The 22,051-nt window shown below is 35.9% G+C and overlaps 1 protein-coding gene across 11 annotated transcripts in view; it reads right to left on the reverse strand.

Moving 5' to 3' along the window:
• Positions 1 to 22,051, reverse strand: part of TBC1D5 (TBC1 domain family member 5) — a 537,979-nt gene that overhangs the window by 419,976 nt on the left and 95,952 nt on the right. For 2 of the 11 annotated variants that reach the window (XM_042955448.1, XM_042955447.1), the window contains exon 3: positions 10,950 to 11,169. The exons of the other annotated variants lie outside the window; for them this stretch is intronic. The gene's annotated coding sequence lies outside the window, so the exon portion shown is untranslated. The remainder of the gene's footprint in view (positions 1 to 10,949; positions 11,170 to 22,051) is intronic. 11 annotated transcript variants of the gene reach the window in all.

Consider the following 22,051-nt stretch of genomic DNA (forward strand, 5'->3'; position numbering starts at 1 on the left):
CATTTACAATTGCATCAAAAAAGAATAAAACACAAAGGAATAAATTTAACCAAGGAAGTGAAAGAGCTGAATGTTGAAAACTATATGACAATGATGAAAAAAAAACTGAAGACAACACAAATAATTGGAAAGATATAGTATGCTCATGGATAAGAATTAATATTCTTAAAATGCCCATACTATCCAAAGCAATCTACAGATTCAATGCAAATTATATCAAAATTACAATGGCATTTTTCACAGAAAGAACAAATAATCCTAAAGTTTGTATGGAACTACAAAGACCCAAAGTAGCCAAAATTTAGGATATGTTCCTAAATTTCAAACTATACTACAAACTATACTACAAAGCTCTAGTAATCAAAACAGTATGGTACTGGCATAAAAACAGAAACAAGGCTCAATGGAATAGAGAGTCCAAATATAACCTCATGTTTATATGGTCAATTAGTGTATGACAAAGGAGGCAAGAATACACAGTGGGGAAAAGACAGTCTCTTCAATAAATAGTGCTGGAAAAACTGGACAGCTCCATGCCAAAAAAAAAAAAAATGGATCACTTTCTTACACCACCTACAAAACCCAACTCAAAACGGATTAAAGGTAACACCTGAAACCATAAAACTTCTACAAGAAAACATAGGCAGTAAGCTCTTTGACAGTCACCTTAGCAATGTTTTTCATCTGTCTCCTCAGGCAAGGACAACAAAAGCAAAAATAAATAGCCTGCCTGGGGCGCCTGGGTGGCTCAGTCGATTGAGTGTCTGACTTCAGCTCAGGTCATGATCTCACAGTCCATGAGTTTGAGCCCCGCGTTAGGCTCTGTGCTTACAGCTCAGAGCCTGGAGCCTGCTTCGGATTCTGTGTCTCCCTCTCTCTCTGCCCCTCCCCCGCTCATGCTCTGTCTCAAAAATAAATAAAAACATTAAAAAAAAAATTTTAATAAACAAATACGGGATTATATAAAAACTAAAAAACTTCTGCATAGTGAAGAAAAACATCAACAAAATGAAAAGGCAACCTCCTCAATGGGGGAAGATATTTGCAAGTAATATATTCAATAAGGGATAACATACAAAATATACAAAGTTATAAAACCCAGAATCAAGAAACAAACAATTAGAAATGGACAGAGGACCAGAATACACATTTTTTCAAAGAACATACATAGATGGCCAACAAGCCCATGAAAAGATGCTCAATATGACTAACCATCAGGGAAATGCAAATCAAAACCACAATGAGACATCACCTCACACCTGTCAGAATGGCTAGTATCAAAAGGAAAAGAAGTAACAAGTGTTGGTAAGGATGTGGAGAAAAAAGCAACTTTGTGCACCACTGGTGGGAATGTAAAGTGGTGTTGCCATAATGGAAAACAGTAAGGAGGTCTCTAAAAAATTGAAAACAGAGGACTACCATACAATCCAGCAAATCCACTTCTAGGTATTTACCCAAAGAAAATGAAAATTCTAGTTCAAAAACACATATGCTCCCCTATGTTCACAGCAGCATTACTTACGATAGCCAAGACATGGACGCAATCTAAATGTGCACGGATAGATAAATGGATAAAGAAGATGTGGTATGTACACACACAGACACACAGACACACAATGCAATATTATTCAGTCATGAAAAAATGAAATCTTCCCATTTACAATATGGATGGACCTCAAGGGTATTACGCTAAGTGAAATAAATCAGACAGAGTAACACAAATAGCACATGACTTCATGTATATGTGGAAAATTTTTTTTTTTAATGAACAAACAAAACAGAAACAGACTCAGATGCAGAAAAGAAACTAAAGGTTGCTGGGCAGGGAACGGAGGAGGGGGGAAATGAGTAAAATAAGTGAAGAGGATTAAGAGGTACGGTCTTCCAGTTATAAAATCAATAAAGACACAGGGATATAATATACAACATAGAGAATACAGTTACTAACATTGTAACAATTTTGTATGGTGACAGGTGGTCACTACACTTAGTGATGACCATTTCATAATGCATATAGATATCAAATCAATATACTGTACACCTGAAACTAATAGTACTATATGTCAATTATTCTTCAATAAAAAACAATCACCTCAGTGTATCTTTGCAGGAATGAATGACTCATTAACTTGACTTATTAAAGGAGACAAGCTCTTAAGCCACAACAAATAATAATCACAGAATACTAAATACTTTTAGAAAACCATACAATCTAAACACACAACAAGCAAATTTCTAACACTCTAAGGACCATGTATATCAGAAAATCCTAGAACTTTTCAGGACTTCAAGTATCAGCAAGACTCAATTATAAGTAGTATACTGAATTAGATACATATAAATGTCTAGTTTACCTGGCATTTTTAGTAACCAGAATTCTCAACAGCACTTCTGATTTTTAGAACTTAAAGTACCATTTTACTTATCCCACAGAGCTTAAATTATGCCCAGAAGAGTTTGTTTGGGCAAGAAAACAATATTCAGTAACCAGAATATTTGCCCATGTACGAAAACAAGATTTACCATATGTGAGGGTTCATTTTATCAATTTCTGTGATTAAACATCAGGAAATGTGCTTCATTTGGGGGGTGGGGGGTATAACAGTAAATATTAAATATATACAGTAACATGCTCAATGGTAACAAACAAATCTTGTGAGGTTTCTGTGAGTTAAGCAAAACAAAACAAACAAAAACAAAAAACAAAAAAAGGGCTTTGTTAACCTCTAATAATGCAATACAGAAATTATATTTATGCTTTGTGTAATAATAGATGTTTTCGTGATACTGAATAGACTTCTTCACACAAAGATGAAGATCATTCACCAAATTATTGTGACTACTGTATTGTACTCTGAAAAAATGATAAATCGTATCAGCCTGCTCTGTAATTGTAGGCACATTTATCTTGAGTCTCTTTCTTCTAAATTGTGATGGACTAGAACACAAGAAAAATAGGTCTCCTCTCCCATCACTACCCCACTGCCCACTTCTCTGCCTCTTTCACCATAAGGTCAGTCATAAACTGCTTAGCACAGTCTAATTTTCTTCAAATGTTCTTACCTTATTATTATTTACTCAAATCTTTGGTTATCTAGGATATATGAAACATGAGAATATTATAATTAATGTAAAATTAGGGACCAAAATGGTATTTTAGTAAGGAAAATTATGATTAGTATTAATTTGTATGGAAATTTTTATATAATTTTTGGAATGTACAAATGAAATAAAAAGAATCAGCATAAGAAATGTTTAATTTAATATAATTAAATGTGAGAGAATGTCCTTCAGAAGACACAAGTTAAACACAGCACTTTATAGTAATACACCTTTATAAGGGTTCAGAACTCACACATTTAAAAAATCTTTTTGTGACAATTCAAAAAGACACGTTGACAAACAAGTCATTTTTATACTAAACAACAACAACAACAACAACAACAACAACAACAAAATAACCCAAAACTAGCAAATCAAAGAAAGATCTCAATACACACCAATAGCTTCGGATAAAACAAACTTTTATCCAAGAGAATGATTAACCATGCAAAAGCTGCTATTATTAGATTAAAATCAGGTATTTTCCAGAATATCTTTTTCAAGTGTAATGTACAGATAATATCCCAGAGAAGAGAAGTTATCTAAATAGTCAGGTAACTATTTAAAAAGTAATATGTGTTGGGGCACCTGGGTGGCTCAGTCGGTTAAGCATCCAACTTTGCCTCAGGTCGTGATCTCACGGTTTGTGAGTTCGAGCCCCGCATTGGGCTCTGTGCTGACAGCTCAGGGCCTGGAGCCTGCTTCGGATTTTGTGTCTCCTTCTCTCTATGCCCCTCCCCCACTTGTGCTCTGTCTCTCTCTACCAAAAATAAATAAATGTAAAAAAAAATTAAAAAAGAAAGTAATGTGTGTTTTTTTTTTAACTTTCATTATTTGCAAGCTATTTAGAAGAGTATTGTCAGATTGAGGTAATTATAACCCATTAATACAAATGGTAATTTAAAATATTTTCTCAATAACACCTAGTTTGCACTATTAAAAAATTCCATAGATGGTAGTGAATAAAGATGAATAGAAATTTAATCCATTTTCAAGTTTTACATAATGACCTGTGGTCACATGTAACATTGAAACCACATTCCCAATCTTTCTGTACTCATTCCAATTAATAACATACCAGCATCTAACTACAAATATTTTCTTTTTTATGTATGAAATCTGCAGTTATCAGAGATTATCAAGGAAAAGAAACCAAGGTTACTCAAAGTCAAAAAAAAAAGAAGTTTTAGTACATCTGCAAATTCATAGCTGACTCTCTCAGTCCCCAATTCAATTTCATTCCTGCTGACTTCTGAAGAGCTGCAATCAGTACCACAGCCTATCGGACCTATGATAATCAAAGAGAAAAATGACTTCTCATATCTTTAAGAATAGACTAACAGTCTTTTTGTTTATGATGTTTACTGGGAGTTTCCTATTACTAAAATACTGCATATTATGCAACCCACTTAGAGTAAAACTATACAGAAAACAATATTTTTGTAATATTTAATGGCATTAATGATTTTAAAAAATAAACACAAAATTTAGCTAGAAAAAAACCACCTTAAAGTGATGAAGTGAATGAAATGCATCTTCCCAAAAATCTATAGCAAACATAATACATAATGGTGGCACATCAGAAGCATTAGCCTTTAAAAAAGAGTAAGACAGATGCCCACTATTACCACTTTTACTCAAGACTGTACTAAAACTTCAAAATAGAAGAGTAAAACAAATCAGTAAGAAAAGGCATAATGAGTAAAAAGGAAGACAACAAAGTTGTCATTTTTTTCAGATACAATAGTCAACTTAAAAGAACCGAGAGGATCTACAGACATTTTATAAAATTTTAATAAGAGAATTCAGAATGTTTTCTGGATATACACAAAAATAAGCTTTCTGATTTTGATTTAATACATCCACTTTCCCTAATCCATGATTACCTCTTTCCCTTTTTGTGTGCTCGAATGTTGGCTTAAGTCTTCATTAATGGAGTGGCCAACAAAAACCACATGATATATTAAATGCTAAGACTTACCAGTAGAATAGTGTACCTCCCTTCTCAGATCTGTTACATTTCCATTGCTTTCTATTCTAAGACCAAATTACTTCTGTAATTAAAATGTCCTTTTTAGGGGCGCCTGGGTGGCTCAGTCGGTTAAGCATCCGACTTCAGCTCAGGTCACCATCTCGGGGTTCTTGAGTTCAAGCCCCGCAGGGGACTCTGTGCTGACAGCTCAGAGCCTGGAGCCTGTTTCAGATTCTGTGTCTCCCTCTCTCTGACCCTCCCCCGTTCATGCTCTCTCTCTGTCTCAAAAATAAACGTTAAAAAAAAATTTTTTTTCTAAATATCCTTTTTAGTTGCTAGTCTTTGGCCACATCAGAGTGGGCCAATATCTCTAAGTATACCCTAAAATGTCTCCAATATATCCTATTTCTTTCCTATATCAGAATAAACCAATCACAACTCATTCTTACCAAAACAAAACTCAATTTACTTAAAGGATCACTTTGCAGTTGCCAAAATTAAGAGGACTTTGCCAGGTCCCTGCTCAGCCGTGTAGCCTTCAGCGGTATTCCTACATTTATTTCTTACCATTTGCCTTACTGGCATTTTGCTTCCTAGACCACAGTATCATGCAAAAATCTGCACCATATTATTTACCACATGCTTCCAGAAAATTCCCACTGTTTCCATATATAACTTCATTTGTGGGCCTGACTCACTATACTTTTCTCATTTCCTATCTCTAATTCAGTTTCTAATCCATGATGGGTTTGTTTTTTTCAAATTATCACTCAGTTCATACTTTATAAATTTTTTCAAAGTCTAGCAAAATACAGTACTAGCATTACATGACTATTTAACTTTTCAAATGGGACATTTTTCTTCAACATTATCTTTATAAAAGTACAAATTCCTTTTTATAGAACTCTTGCCATTTTGAATTACTGAAATTGTTCTCTCAATGGTCCAAATGTAATGTCCTTTCCCAAGTCTTTATACTCCTTGATTTCTCTATAGCCCTAATAACCAGGATCTCCTTCCTAAAATTCTCTTTGCCGTGTTTCTATCATTGTTTTCCCAACAACAAATCCATCAGGTCTGACCCTTTTTCTGATGCTGCCACCTAATTAACATAAGGGCTCTTCAAGATCTATGTTTCCTTTGGCTGACTCCCTTCTCAGGAAAAAAGAAAGAAATTTCTTTTGTGTGTGTGTGGGGGGGGGGGGGGGGGGCGGGGTGGTTAGCTTAACATCTCATTCAAATTTCCTGTCTTCAACCATTATCTTCTGTCCCCATGTCTCTAGTTCTGACTTGGATTCCAAAACCTAGACTATGCTCACATGTACATATCAGCCAAAGTAGACACACATTGCCAATAGGTTGGATGCTGCCTCAAATGACTTCTCGACACTGCTCTGGACAGTCACTATACTACCAGATGAAGCGAGCACTGAAGAAGAAACCTACTCACCATCTCCAATCATTCCCTATTTTTCTCCACCTGATTGATAGTCCGTATCAACACCTTATGCATACTTTATCACAGAACTCATTATGTTTCTCCAAAACTGTCTACTACTCTACCCTTCATCACCTTCTTTATTTTTTTTTATTAAACTTTTTTTTAAAGGTTTATTCATTTTTGAGGGAGACACAGAATCCAAAGCAGGTTCCAGGCTCTGACCTGTCAGCACAGAGCCCGACATGCGACTCAAACTCACACACCGTGAGATCGTGACCTGAGCCAAAGTTGGACGCTCAACCGACTGAGCCACCCAGGTGCCCCCACCTTCATCGCCTTCTAAGGAAATCTTGAGAGTTTGATAATTTTGTTTTGTATCTTCAGATCCATGTTGTTCCTCTATTTTACTGAATAGCAATGTGGTATCTATCAAATCTGTCTCGTTTTATTCTCCAGTGTCATACTTTAATATAAGCACTTAGTATCTCTTAACAAAGCTGCTAAAGCTGTTAGCTTCCTAACTAGTCTCCCACCTGCAGTCCCTTCCCTTCCTTTTTTCCGACTTACTATGTCCTGCAAAGTAATCTAATCATCTCACCCAATGACTACCCAAATTTCTTATGACTGCAAGTGGTATCCTTCACCTTACTTCTAATCTTACTTTATGTATTCTACCAAATATAACATCTCTATTCTTTACTCATGATGTTTCTTCTGGTTGACAGGGTCTACCTTTCCTTTAGGCTAGAGGAAACTGGAAGGAGTAGAGACATAAATTCAACAAAACCTGACAATACAATGAATAAAGATGAGTGACAAACAAGAACAGGATGATCCTCAGGTTTCTACTTTATACAATAAGATACACGGTACTGGTCACTTAAAACTGGGAGCATTTGAGGAGAGGGTTAGAACTTATACTGTGAATTGACTTTGACATCCCAAAGTGGACACTGATACCAGGTTGGCAGGTGAACATGTAGATCTCCATCTCAGAAGACAGATGTAGAGTAGAAATTTTACTCTCAGTGGGTACCTGTGTGTCTCAGTCGGGGAAGTGTCTGACTTCAGCTCAGGTCATGATCTCACAGTTCATGAGTCTAAACCCTATATTGGGCTCCACGCTGATGCCAAGCTTGCTTGGGATTCTCTCTCTCTCTCCCCCTCTCTCTCTCTGCCCCTCCCCTGCTCGCTCTCGCTCTCTCCCTCCTTCTCAAAATAAATAAATAAACTTTTCTTTTAATCTTTGTTTATGTTGAGAGAGAGACAGAGTGTGAGCAGGGGAGGAGCTTAGGGGAGTGAGACACAGAATCCGAAGCAGGCTCTAGGCCCTGAGATGTCAGCACAGAGCCTGAGGCGGCTTGAACTCACGAACTGTGAGGTCATGACCTGAGCCGAAGTCGGACACTTAACCGACTGAGCCACCCAGGTGCCCAATAAATAAATAAACTTAAAACAGACAAAAGAATGTTAGTCTCAGAATAGCTGTAATATAGATGATAACTTGGGCCACAAGTTTGCTTAGAAAACTAACATAGTTCAAAAAGAAGACAGAATAGAATTTTGAAAGAGGCAGCCCGGGATGTCAGAAAGAAGAGGCAGTCAGAAGCCGAGTAGAGAAGAAAGAGCTAGGAGACTGAAAAAGAACAACCAGAAGAATGTGATTTAACAAAAAGTAAGGGGAAAAAATACATTCAGAAGAAGGCAGGGTCTGCAATGTTGAAAGCCACTAAGAGGAAAAACAAGCAAGTAAGATAAAGAGAAAATAAATCCATTAGATTGAGTAACAAAGGGTTCTCAGCAGCGGCCTTGGTTTTAACAATGCAATAACCAGAGTGGAGCTGTTTAAAGGATGAGAATGGAAGGTAAAACAATGAAGGTGAAAGGTAGAGACAACGCCTTCAAAATATTTAGCCATGAAAGGGAAGAGAAATACTATAGAGAACCGTATATGACAATACACGTACTGCCTGTAAAGCATTTCGAACTGTGCATTATTACCTTGTGCAGATCTATCTTTTCTCCCGCTGCTAGCTCTCAGTGTTACTCTGCCCATTAAGGTAAGGAATAAGGCAAGGATACCCACTAGGACCACTACTACTTTTTTTCTGGACATGTTAGTCAATAAAATAAGACTAGAGGAAGCCATTAGAAGTATAAAAAACAAGAATTGGAAAAGAAGAAACAAAACTATTACAGACAAAGATTGTAGGGAGAACAGCTGGAAAAGAAGAACTAAAACTATCTGCAGATATCCTGATGAATACCTGGAAAATCCTAGAAAATCAACGACAAAACTCAAGAACAAAAGATTTTACCGAGGGAGCAGGATATAAAATAAACATGAAAACATCAGTAACACTCACATACACAAATAAAACCAGATAGAATATATAATGGATGAGAAAACCACACCTAAAACAGTAGTAAAATAGTAAAAAAGGTTAAATAAGAATAAATTGAAATGTTCAAAACCCACATAAAGAAAAATAAACACTCTTAAAAGAGACAACAGTAGTCCTGAACAACTGAAAATAAATACTTTGTCACTGATTGGGACATCTCAATATCAATACACCATAAAATTATAAATATAATTTGAGCCCCCCAAAAATATGATTGACTTTTCTGTGGAGCTAGACAACTTGATACTGAAGGTCAAGTAGAAAAGAAACATTCAAGAACGTCTAGGAAATACTGAAAAGAAATATATATGGGAAACCTTGTTAAAACATACTACATACATTGGGCTACCTGGGAGGCTCAGTCGGTTAAGCATGTGACTTCAGCCCAGGTCATGATCTCACGGTTCATGAGTTCAAGCCCTACAACAGGCTCTGTGCTGACAGCAAGAAGCCCAGAGCCTGCTTCAAATTCTGTGTCTCCCCTTCTTTCTGAACCCCTCTCCCACTCACACTCTGTGTCTCCCTCAAAAATAAATAATAAACACATTAAACATTTTTTAATTAAAAAAATACCACAGAAATTAAAACACACGACAAAGCCTCTGTAATGAGAACAGTGTGGTATTGCTGCATGAATAGTCAGAGAGACCAATGAAACAGAGTAGGGAAGTGCAGAAATAGATTCGGCTATCATAAAGGTGATATCACAAAACACTGGTACAAGAATGGTCTTTTTAACAAATGGATACACATTTGAGGGGGGGGGGGTGTAAAAAATCCATCTATTTCTCACACTGAACCCAACTCCAAATAAACCAGAGATTTAAATGTAACAAAGGGAACTATACAAGTAAAAAAGAATCACTAAATTCCTCCTATAACCTGGGAAATCATTTAAAAGAAGCCTTCCTTACTAGAACTAAAATCCAAATATGAAACCTTTGTACTACAAGAAAAACACAAGCAAAAGAAAAAGACAGATGACAAATGAGGAGAAAACATTTTTTTGCAAGACTTATCACTGATAAATATAAATGGCTGATATCACTACAAAGAGCATTCAAAATTGAGGGGAAAAAACCAAATATCCCATAAAAAGCAGCTCCTAAACATATGAAAAGACATTCAACTCCACCCCTAAGATGAACACAACAAATTAAATGGACACTGAGGCACCATCTCTCATATTTCAAATCGGGAAAAATTCTAAAGTTTTACAGTTTACTCTGTTGGCAAGGCTGTGGAAAGACAGGCACTCCCATACACTAGTAGTGGAGATGCAAAATGCTACAGGAGAACTGGGCATATACCTAATAAAATTACATAAGCATTTATCCTTTGAGAAGCAAGCCATCCCACTGCAAGGAATTTACCCTGAAGATAAACCTGAAACAATACGAAAATACATAGGCACAAGGTTATTCACTACCGCATTATTTGCAATTTCAAGCTACTGGAGATTATTTAAGTGCCCAAGTATAAGAGATCGGTTGAATAAACTACATTACATACGTACGCACAATAAAGTAGTAAGCGTATGCAAAAAATTAAAGAGGAAGATCTCTATAAGGTGATATGGAGTGATTTTTAAAAGATACAGATAAATGACAAAAGTAAATTGCAAAAGGACATATATACTATGCTGTGTTTCATAAGAAAGAGGAAATAAGAAAAAAAATAAGAAAATGTATCTGCTTATCTTTATAAAAGGAATGATGAACTAAAAAACAGTAACGTTGGATACCTAACAAAGGATGCGGTGGAATGAGGGAAATAAAGTGACACTTTCCTGAGTATACCTTTTCATAAAACTTTACCTTTTGGAAAAGTAAATCATCATTTTCTACCTATTCAAAATAATTAAATTAGCAACGATATAAAGACGGAAAATATGCAAAAGCTGACAGCAAAGTAAAATGAGTGAATTAAACTGTATTTCAAATTAATACTATATCCATCCTTAAGGGATAAAAAAAGAAAGAAGTAATGCAAGTAATTAGGAGTACAGCATTTGATTAAATATACTCACAGAATTCAGTGGGGTGAGGAGAGAGTACTTCAAACAAATCCTGAATTCTTTTTGGTAGATTTGTTCATTGTAGTGGTATAATGAACCAATTCTGAAACTATTTCAGATGTATTATTGAGCTGCGCAAGTAAGTTAACGTGTTGATGCTGTCGGAAGCCAATGTTCTCACGATGAAAGAAGAGACATATAAATATGGAAAGATGGAAGGCAAGAAAGAGCCCTGTGGAGATGGATTAGAATTAGAGACACTGGTGGGACCTAATGATTTCTAAAGTATGTAACATATGTTTATCAGTATGAATGTATGTATACATTTACCCATCAATGTACATGTGTACATATATATATATATATATATATATATATATATATATATATATATATATAAGCCTTATTTCCTAGCTCTGTCCTCTTTCTGTCCTCGTGGCCTAAAAGCCAAGATCCTATAGAGATGAGCACCATCCACTAGCAACCAGCACAATAGTGCCCAGATCTTGATCTCTAATAACATTCCCCCACTAAAACCAGGACTCTTCAGAGAAATGGCTGCCCAGAACTGTGACAGAAAAGATAAAGATCCTGTGACAATCTGTTCTGCCGGAAAGTAAGAAAGCACTCAAAAATGTGATAGGGGAGGGGCACCTGGGTGGCTTAGTCTGTTGAGCATCAACTCTTTTTCTTTCTTTTTCTTTCTTCTTTCCTTCTTTTTCTTTCTTTTCCTTTCTTTCTGTTTCTTTTCTTTCTTTTTATTTATTTATTTATGGCGGAGGGGGGCAGGGAGGGGGAGAGAGACAGACTCACAAGCAGCCTCCACACTGTCAGTGCAGAGCCTGACATGGGGCTCAAACTCATGAACCATGAGATCATGACCCGAGCTTAAACCAAGAGTTGGGAGCTTAACTTAATGAGCCACGCAGGCACCCTGAGCATCAACTCTTGATTTTGGTTCAGGTCACGTGGGGGGATTGAACTCCACATCTGACTCTGCACTGAGCATTGAGCCTGCTTAAGATTTTTCTCTCTGCCCCTCTCCCCTGCTTGTGTGCTCAGAAATAAAAATATTTTTAAAAATTAAAAAAACAATGTGATGGGTAGGGCGCCTGGGTGGCTCAGTCAGTTAAGCGTCCAACTTCAGTTCAGATCATGATCTCACGGTTTGTGAGTTCAAGCCCCGCATCAGGCTCTGTGCTCACGACTCAGAGCCCGGAGCCTGCTTCGGGTTCTGTGTCTCTCTCTCTTTCTGCCCTTCCCCCACTCACACTCTGTCTGTCTCTCAAAAATAAATAAACATTAACCAAAAAAAACCTTTAAGATAATAATGTGACAGGGGAATGCTGTAAAAGGTAAAATATGGGCCTCTGGGTGGCTCAGTCGGTTAAGCATCATCCAACTCTTGATTTCAGCTCAGGTCATGATCTCATGGTTTGTGAGTTCAAGCCCCACGTGGAGCTCTATGCCGATCACTCAGAGCCTGCTTGGGATTCTCTCCCCCCCCCCCCCCGCCCCTTCCCCACATACATTCATTCTCTCTCTCTCTCTGTCTCTCTCTCTCTCTCTCTCTCTCTCTCTCAATAAATAAATAAAGAAATAAACATAAAAAAAAAGAAAGGTAAAATAAAATGGAGTCACTTACATCAGGGGGTTTTTAAACAGAGCCAAGTGCCTAATAAAGACATGGGCCTTACGCATGTCCTCACCAGGTAGAACCATGAACTTTTGAACTGGGCCAAACTGCAAATATTCCAAGGACTCAGCCTAAAATTTGCTAAAGTAAGAAACTTTGCTTGGTGATAGCCTTAACCAATTAAATTCAGCCAAGATTAATTTTCTGCTGCCAACATTAATCAAAATTTTTTGTTAAAAGAAAAAAAAATACAAGCATTCCATTTTGTCTTTAAAAACCCTTGACTTTTATTCTGGGGTGGGGGTGGGAGGGTGCAGGGACAGACACTATTTGGGCTGCTGCCCAAATCTGTGTTCCCTGAATTGCAATTCTGAGACCTCATATAAATGCTTTTGTTTTATTTTAGCTCAGTCTCTTTTCTCGGTCAACATTTCTATCTACTTTCACCAACCAAACCTGGACAATTTATAACTCAGTAGTGAATTATAAAGCATTGAAAAGAATAGATATCCATAAGCTCATACCTATGATAAATGATTGAATGAATAAATGATTGAATGAATAAATATAGTTGACCCTTGAACAATGCAAGGGTCAAGGGCACCAACATCCCACAGAGTCAAAAGTCCACATATTAACTTTGACTCCCCAAAAACTTAATTACCAATAGCCTACTGTTGACTAGAGCCTTACTGATAACATAAGCAGTCGATTAACACATATTCTGTATATGTATTATATACTATATTCTTAAAATTAAGCTAGAGAAAAGAAAATATTACAAAAATCAGAAGGAAGAGAAAATACACTTACAGCACTGTGCTGTATTTATGGGAAAAAATCCACATATAAGTGGACCCACACAGTTTAAACCCACAATGTTAAAGGGTCAACTGTAAATCAGTCAGTCCATCAAGCATAGATTTTGCGTTCATCAGAATGCTGATGTTGACTGGAAGGAGGGCTGGAACTGGAAAATCAGCAGTTTGTAACCATTATAGAAAGAACTGTACCAGGGAAGAATCATCAATAGATGCTAAATCTAGGCAGAAATTTTGATGAGGAGCAGGATATTTGCATGATCTTAAAGTGTTTCCCCACAGACTGCTTATTAGTTGCAAGAGAAAAAACTGTAACTCTAGAGTAGAGAAATCTGACAACAGTCTGACCAAATGATAAAAATTACCATCACCAATATGCCTCCAGATGTGATGTCCTGAGAAGGACATAACATCATCTACGTGGTATTCTGGGTGGAATATACAACCTGAATCTAATCATGAGGAAACAGGAGACAATCCCAAATGAAGAGTGATAGACAAATGAAGGACCATATTATTAAAAAATGTCAGTGTCATAAAACTCAAGGGCCATGGAACCATTTCAGATTAAAGAAGGCTAAAGAGACATGACAACCAAGTGCAATAACTGATCCTAGACAGGATTCTTATTGAAGAGGGAAAATGCTATAAAAATATTATTGCGTCATCTGACAAATGTGGAATATGGATGGTAGGTTAGATAACAGTATTATACCCATGTTAACTTTACCAAAGCTGTTCATTATACTATAGTTATGGAAGAAAATATCCCTACTCTTAGGAAATACACATTGATACACTTTTAGGATGGTGCATCAACCTCTGCAATCTCTGTTCAAAGGGTTCGGGGGGAAAAAAAACTGTGGGAGGGAGGCATTTGAGGGAGAAGGGAGAGAAAAATATCCAAATGATAAAGCCAATGCAGTAAAATCTTAACAGTAGGTGAATCTGGGGAGAAGAATATACTCTTCCTACTCCTACAGCTCTTCTCTAAGTCTGAATTTATTCCTAGTTAGAAGTATTTTTTAAGCCAGCCACTTACTTTTTCTTACCGCTTGAACTCAAATGTTTAACTTGTTCAATTGCTCATGGTTTTCCTCATTCTAGCAAACATTAGGAATGCTCTGTTTCCTCCCTTCCATTTACCCACCAAATCTGACTGGGATCTAGTTAACATTCACTTTCTAAAAGATGCTTTCTCAGTTATTCGAGCCCTAAAAATGTCTGCCATGTTCAACCCCTTTAGCACACAAGGGTTGTACCAGTACCTTTAGCACTTAAATAACAATACTGGAAAGTCTGTTTGAAGTGGCAACACCATGACAATTTCAAAAGTTGTCCTCATCTCTTATTTTCATCAAGGAGAATAAATACTGGGAGACAAGCCAGTTTGCATATGCTAAAGGAAAAGATAATAATGGTAGTCTTTCATTTCTTTTTTTTAATGGCAGTCTTTTTAAAAGGGGGGATGGGGAAAAATGCTATGGTCAAGTTAATTTGGAAAAATTGAATTAAGCTACACCAGGTTCTCAGATATTTTAATATAAATCAATGTATACTGTGATTCTCCTAGATAGGAAGAAAGTATACAATGCTTTCCAAAATTTGACCTCTTTTTATTTAGAGAATCTCCTGGGGAAAATACACCATAGAATACACTTTGGAAATGCCAACTACACTGTTAGTGGGAGAAAACATCAGCATATCTGGCCTGTGATAAAGACACTTAAAAAGAAACCACCAGCTTAACATTAGTAGGGTAACGAGAGGCATCCCACATATGATACAAAGTGGCAACTGATTCTAATTGCAATTACTTATGGAGTAAATCCCTGTGAGATCTAGATTAAATATTTGCCTTCTTCAGGATCCAACTCCAATTCCGATGTGACTTTAACACTGCCTCCTCCAACTCTCCCGCTGCACATGACCAACTGAGCAAATGAGAGGCTTTGCCTGAGAAGCATATAGTAGTGCTTCTCAAATTTTAATGGGCGTACAAATGAAAATTCGATAAAAATGCAGATGTTGAGGGGTGCCTGGGTGGCTCAGTCAGTTAAGCATCCGACTTTTGATTTCAGCTCAAGTCCCGATCTCATGATTTCCAAGACTGAGCCCCACAGTGGGCTCTGTGCTGAGCATGGAGCCTGCTTGAGACTCTCTCTCTCTGCCCCTCCCCACCTCCAAATAAATAAATAAACTTAAAAACAATGCGGATGTTGACTTAGTAGGCATGGGATTGAGCCCAATATTCGGCATTTTCAGCAAGCTCTCAGGTAACAGCACTGCCTTTGAACTATGGACCACACTTTGGGTGAGGGTTTTGGGCACCACAGGACAAAAAGTGGAGGCCCCTAAATTTACAAGTATCCAACAGCTCTGTCTTTCAAACTGCTTTTCAAAGGTCTGATTCTCCCATATGAAAACAAGCTTTCACTCATTTATAAAAAGAGAAATTGTATACAATAAAAAGATACTAAAATCATTATTACCTGCTGACAATTATTTTTCTTAGAAATGGCAGCTTTCTGCCAAAAGTCATAAAAGTGCATGTAAAATAATCACGTTTTGGTCTAAATCCTCATTCTACTTCTATTTCCAAAGGCCCACAGTGATGACACAGAAACATACTGACTCCTATGGTGGACAGATTGCCCCCAACCTCACTGACTTACAAGGCTGCGAAGAGAAACTATTACTGCCCTGCCTCCACCAAAAAAGAGACGTGTAGAAAGCCAGCATCTTTCTCAATGATTTACTGAAAGCAGCAGCTCATTTTAATAAAACCATCCCAAAACATAAAATTGATTGAACCAACTGCTGTGGTGGGCATACACAACAGCTGATCAAAATCATTCAAGATTTTTATTCTTACAGATTTTCTTTCAGGCTTTGAGAATATTTTCCCGTTCTATACTTTTATCTTGATATTGAAATCAGTGACCCAGAGAAAAAAGGATTTTTGAATCTGTGGAATAAAGTTTTAAACTACAAAGTCAGTCAACTCGAGAAAATAATAAACCAGATTACATACAACTTAGACAATGCACATACTAAAACTATAATAACCACTTTTCTAAAATATATTTTGAGTAACAAAATTATTCGGTTTAAACCGAATAACCTCTTATGTTGCCAAAAAACCGTGTGGCTTCTTCTAGGCATAACACTGTCAATTAGCAAAGTATTATAATATTACATACAACATATTACCCTCATTCCTCACCAAGGAAAACTTTGTGAAATAAGAAATTATTTCTCTTTATAACTGGTTTTCTTGATATTAAATATTTAAGATTTTATTTCACTCAAAAGCAATGACATTTATCCTTTCACTGCATGTTAGATGATGCCTTTATTTTACTTTTTATAATAAAGTGATTTTATAGTATTTTTGTCACAATGAAGGACAAAGATAAGCCAACTGTTTAGATTCTTCTCCTTTATGTTGTGTCTTTGATCACTAACAATGCTGCGTGAACAGCCAACAGAAGGCTGACATTTCATAAAATATGCAGTGATAAAAACTAATACTGTAGCATCTGGGAGCGATATATAAAATGCAGAAATACACCTAATAACTGAGATCTTAAATTACAAGTTACTAAAAGCTAAATAAAAAGCATACCTAAGAATAAAAAAAGTGGCAAAATTACAAAAAGGTTTTTTGTACTTCTATTTCTAAAAACAAAGTTTTAAAAATAATTTAAGACTCTTAACATTTTCCCTGCTATTCTACACTTAAAAGCAATCTCCCTTCTCAGAACAGGGCTTCCGTACTCTGTACCCTTTCAACAACTGATGAACACATTACAAAACCACCATGAAAGTGGTGAAAATTTTCTATTTACTGTAGAAAATGCAGAGGAAATTTCTTTTTCTCAGATAATGGAAAAAAACAGTATTGTACTTTAAAGACATGATGCCAGAGACCATAACCAAAATAAATTTTAAAAATGATAATAATCTAAACAAATATACTCTTAATGCCAGTACCAATACATCTTTTCACAATCTAAGCCTTAAATTAGTCCTTGGGACACCACAGCAAGGAATTTGTGCTCAAATATACTTAAATAATTTTAACTTTACTAGTAAATATCTGCTTTTTAATAGTGGGAAGTAGGTAAGGCACTCAATAAAGACCATCCAAGAGCAATCATGTGAATGATCTTGGTAGCATTTGGTTTAATATTCTATCTATATCTGCCAAAATCACAGTCCAGCAGAAGTAGTTCTACTGTTTTTTTTTTTTCTTTTTTAACATGTATGTTAAGGGGGATGAAAAACTAAAAGCCATATTCAGCACTTCACAAACTCTGAATTACACTTTGACTAAAGAAAATATACAACAGTTAAGTATGTGGGAGGCAATTGTCCTTGTGCTTATAATTAGCATCTGAATTTAGAGATTTCACTGCTTAATGCACACCCATCCGCCTGTTATTCTTACCATGGCTTTTTATGTCACTTAATGGAGATAAATACTCTTTTCCCTCCTCATATTTACATCAACGCTATTTAATTTTTTTAAAGCTGTTATAATAGGTTAAACAGCAGTCTCAACATCACTCTTCATCTCCCACTGGACAAAGAATGGCATTACAGGACTGAGAACAGAGAAGGCATATTTACATTCATAATGTTCCTAACTATAACATTTATGTCAATTATGATTTTATATTTGCAAATACAATAATTTTTTGTTTCAATGCATACTTTGCCATTCTTTTAACATTAACTCTCTATAGTTACTAGAATCTCAAACAATTCTACCTATGAAATACATGATGTTGTTCAAGCCACTGGAAGAAACACTTAAAGTTAAAATAATAATGTGTCCAATAATGTATTCTGCTTTAAACTTGTTTTCCTACAAAAGACAGCTTTAGAATATTAACTAAGAAGTTCTGATAGTTTTGAGTTTAGGAAATGTTCCTTTTAAAAATATTTTTGGGGCGCCTGGGTGGCTCAGTGGGTTGGATGCCCAACTTCAGCTTGGGTCATGATCTTGCAGTTCATGGGTTCAATCCCCCATCAGGCTTTGTACTGACAGCTCAGAGCCTAAAGCCTCCTTCGGGTTCTGTGTCTCCCTCTCTCTCTGCCCCTCCCTCTCCTCTCCTCTTCTCTCTCTCTCTCTCTCTTAAAAATAAATAAACATTAAAAAAATTTTAATATTTTCATTATCTTTTAATTATTTTACATCAGTTTACATTACCACATGAACGATATACAAATTTCCTATAATTTATTATCAAAAATGTATGAATTACTCCATTATTTTGTCTACTTGATTTAGCTAAAGAGTATATCAGTATTATGTACATTTAGAAGAAAACAAGGTTTTACCATTTGAAAACCTGTGATTTCACAAGAGTAATTAACTCCATTAAAATTTATTTTTAAAATAAGAAAAATTATACATACAAATAACAGGAGAGGGGAAAGGCGATTTTCTTTTTTTTTTTTTCCCACTTGTCAAAAAAGTGGCAAACCGCATTCCTCAACTGTATTTAAACAGGCATTGTTAAATTAGCTACAGACTATTTCTCTCCCCTTTCTTGAATGTAAAGTCCATGAAAGCAGATTCCATACCTCTTATGTTTAACTCTTTATCAACGGTATTTGAGTTAGGTAATCAGCTAATATTTGTGGAATAAGTGAGCAAAAATCAATTTATCATCTGAGATTTGTAATGAATTGTACTTAGCCCATAAGAGAGATGCAAAAAAATATAACATGGTCCCTGCTCTCTTGACACTTAAAATTCAATTATCCACATAGGGCCTAGATCCAACTAAAAACAAGAGAGCAAAACACCAAACAAAGTGTTTTGTGAGAAGCGACAAAGAAAAATAGGGGTTCAGGAGAGGGGGAGATCACGGTAGACCATACTGTTCAGGAAGATTTTACAGAGAAAACAAGACAAGAGCTGCAAGTTCAGAAAACGTAAGCTTTGGATGAGCAAAAAGAAAAACAGGAAAAAGATGACTGGGCACAAAGGAGAGAATGAAAATACTATGAAATTTGGAAGGATGTGCAAATGCAGGAATTCTCAGGATGCTGGAACCATCTTGACAGAAATACGAGAATTTTTGTTACTGACTAGTAGAGAAGGCTAAATGGTAAATTAGGACAACTTTATGAGAGAACTTTGAGTATGGGGCTAAAGACTCCAAATTTCAATCTACAGACAAAGTGGGACCACTTAAAGTTCATAAGCAGGGGAGTGACAGAGTGAAAGCAATGCTTTAGGAAGATTAATCTGGTAACAATATACGGCACAGATTTGAGGATAGCAAAGTCCTCTGAAGTATTCCAGGAATAAGGGTGTAGAGGAATGGATTAAGGCTGGTTTTGGGAATGGTATGGAACTGGCAGGAGCAAAACCTACTAAAACCATATGCTGACTAATTAGAGATGATGTTGTAAGGAGGAGGGCAGTGAATTCCTAGGTCTAAGATAAAGAATGTAAAGGGTAATGAGAAGGAAGCCAAGAACCAATAATGGTTCTAGATTTGACTGGCAACAAGAGGTTAGGGAAAAAATAATGCTTTCAGTTCCAGATATTCACTGTGGTGGGAAAGAAAGTAGTCAAGACAGTAGGAAATGAGAGAGAAAAGCATGAAAATGAGCGCATATTTAGAGCTTCACATTTTACAGTTCTCCATGAAAACATAACAGTTTAAAATCTTCAAAAGGGAGGGAAACAGAGTAAAGAACAGAGACAAGATTATTCTACACTATCTAACAGTCTATAAATATATCTGTGGAAATTAACTAAAATAAAAATGGAATGACTGGCCTTATTAGATAGTCCCACTTCAGAAGGAATGACTGAAGAAATAAGGACATGATATCCACAGAGGGCATGAACAAAAACCTTACCCAAAGTTGTTTAACATCCAGGGTCTTAGAAAGTACCACAAGGAAGCAGGAATTTTAAATACTGTTTTTGCTTTAGAGAGAAAATACTAGGATATAAACCAGAGGGAAAAACTAAGTATCTGAGAAAACTATAAAACTTTTAAACACAGAACTTCCTATTGTATTGTTTCACCAAAAAAAAAAAAAAAAAAAAAAAAAAAAAAAAGAGCTAAGACATTTTTCTTTTAAAACTCTCCTAATCCTGGAATGCATGTAATGTAATGTTCACAGAAGACTAAAAGAAAAACATTTTCATTTGCTCCTTATGCTTTATATTAGTTACATTTCTCCCTCCATTTTTCATAACTGCATTATTTCTTATTACTGTTTTCTCAGGTTTAGGACCTTATCTACGTAAACTAGATATTATATATTGGTATTTCCTAATTTCAATAAAATATTCCAGTGAGAAAAAAATCTAACAAGGTAATGTACAAATTTTTTAAAACATACACACAAGCCAACTGAGACTAGTTATGGGTACAGTGTTCCCAGGGAAAACAGAAATTAAGAAAAGTTCTCAAACCCTACCCCACTCACTATTGAGTGAGAATAACAACAGCACAAACTTCAGGAAAAGAGACTTAGAACACCCACCGTAAATGTAAATGTATAATAAGGTTTCACAGAGCTGTTTTCCAGAGTGCACTTTATCTGAAGAACCCGGGCAATAATTTAATTGTGTCAAGATTTAGGGATTCCAATGGAAAGGGGAATGCTTTCGAACGTTTGATCTTCATCATGATACATAAAGACGAGATCTGCTCATTCATCAGCACAAGAAGCACTTGTTCAGATAAGTAAGTGAATGTATGCACTCTGTGTGGGTGTCTCACTCTACTAAAGGTATTTAAGCTAATCAATAAGTCAGATATGTTCTTAAAAATGCTAAGTGGTTGTTTACGTGTGTTAGATTTTCCGTATGGCATATTAATGTACTTTTCCTGTATGATATAGTGAACTTAGTGATGATAAATATGTGGTGTGTCTGCCACCTACGTTTTCACTGACAGCAAATGGAGTGTAAAACTGGCATTGTAAACTGGAAAGAAAGAAATTAACTTCAGAGGTATGTAGCAGTGGTTTCATCGTATGCACGAACTGCTAAATTTAAACTCTGATAGATTCACTATTAAATTAAGGCCACAAATATATATAAATTAGCAAGTATCAAATATCTACTTAGCTTACTAAAATAAGATATAGGATTCAAAATCATACATTGGTCTTTGTTTGGATTATCCAAGGGAAAAAATTAATCCATTTGAATACAAATTATATTTTGTACTTCGGAAAAAAATCCTGACTACAAATTTAAGTTAGACATAAATGGCAATTTGGCCTTCTGATACACAGAAAACACATAATTGTTTTCTTCAATTAATGTAGTTTAATAAATAAAAAATTTCAAAAATGTGATAAAAGCATTCACGTATCTACTTTATTATAACACGGTTGTGCTAGTAAAATTGCTTCTATAACATAATAACCTGTCCCCTTCAAAAAAAAAATCAGCAGGTGTTTAAACGAATGCAATGCCCAGCTATTTCTCTGGTATTAAATAAAATCTAAAGGAAGAGGGAGGAAAAAAAGCCCGTCTTAATTCCTCTTCCTTGCCAGGTATCAGTTTAAGAACAATGTCTAGCACAAGCAGCAGAACCTCAGAATTCACCTATTCCCTTGCCACTAACCACTGAGGACGTGACAATGGCAGCCTGGAATGGCAAAAG

Source organism: Panthera leo, chromosome C2, assembly GCF_018350215.1.
Source record: "Panthera leo isolate Ple1 chromosome C2, P.leo_Ple1_pat1.1, whole genome shotgun sequence".
Classification (NCBI taxonomy): domain Eukaryota; kingdom Metazoa; phylum Chordata; class Mammalia; order Carnivora; family Felidae; genus Panthera; species Panthera leo.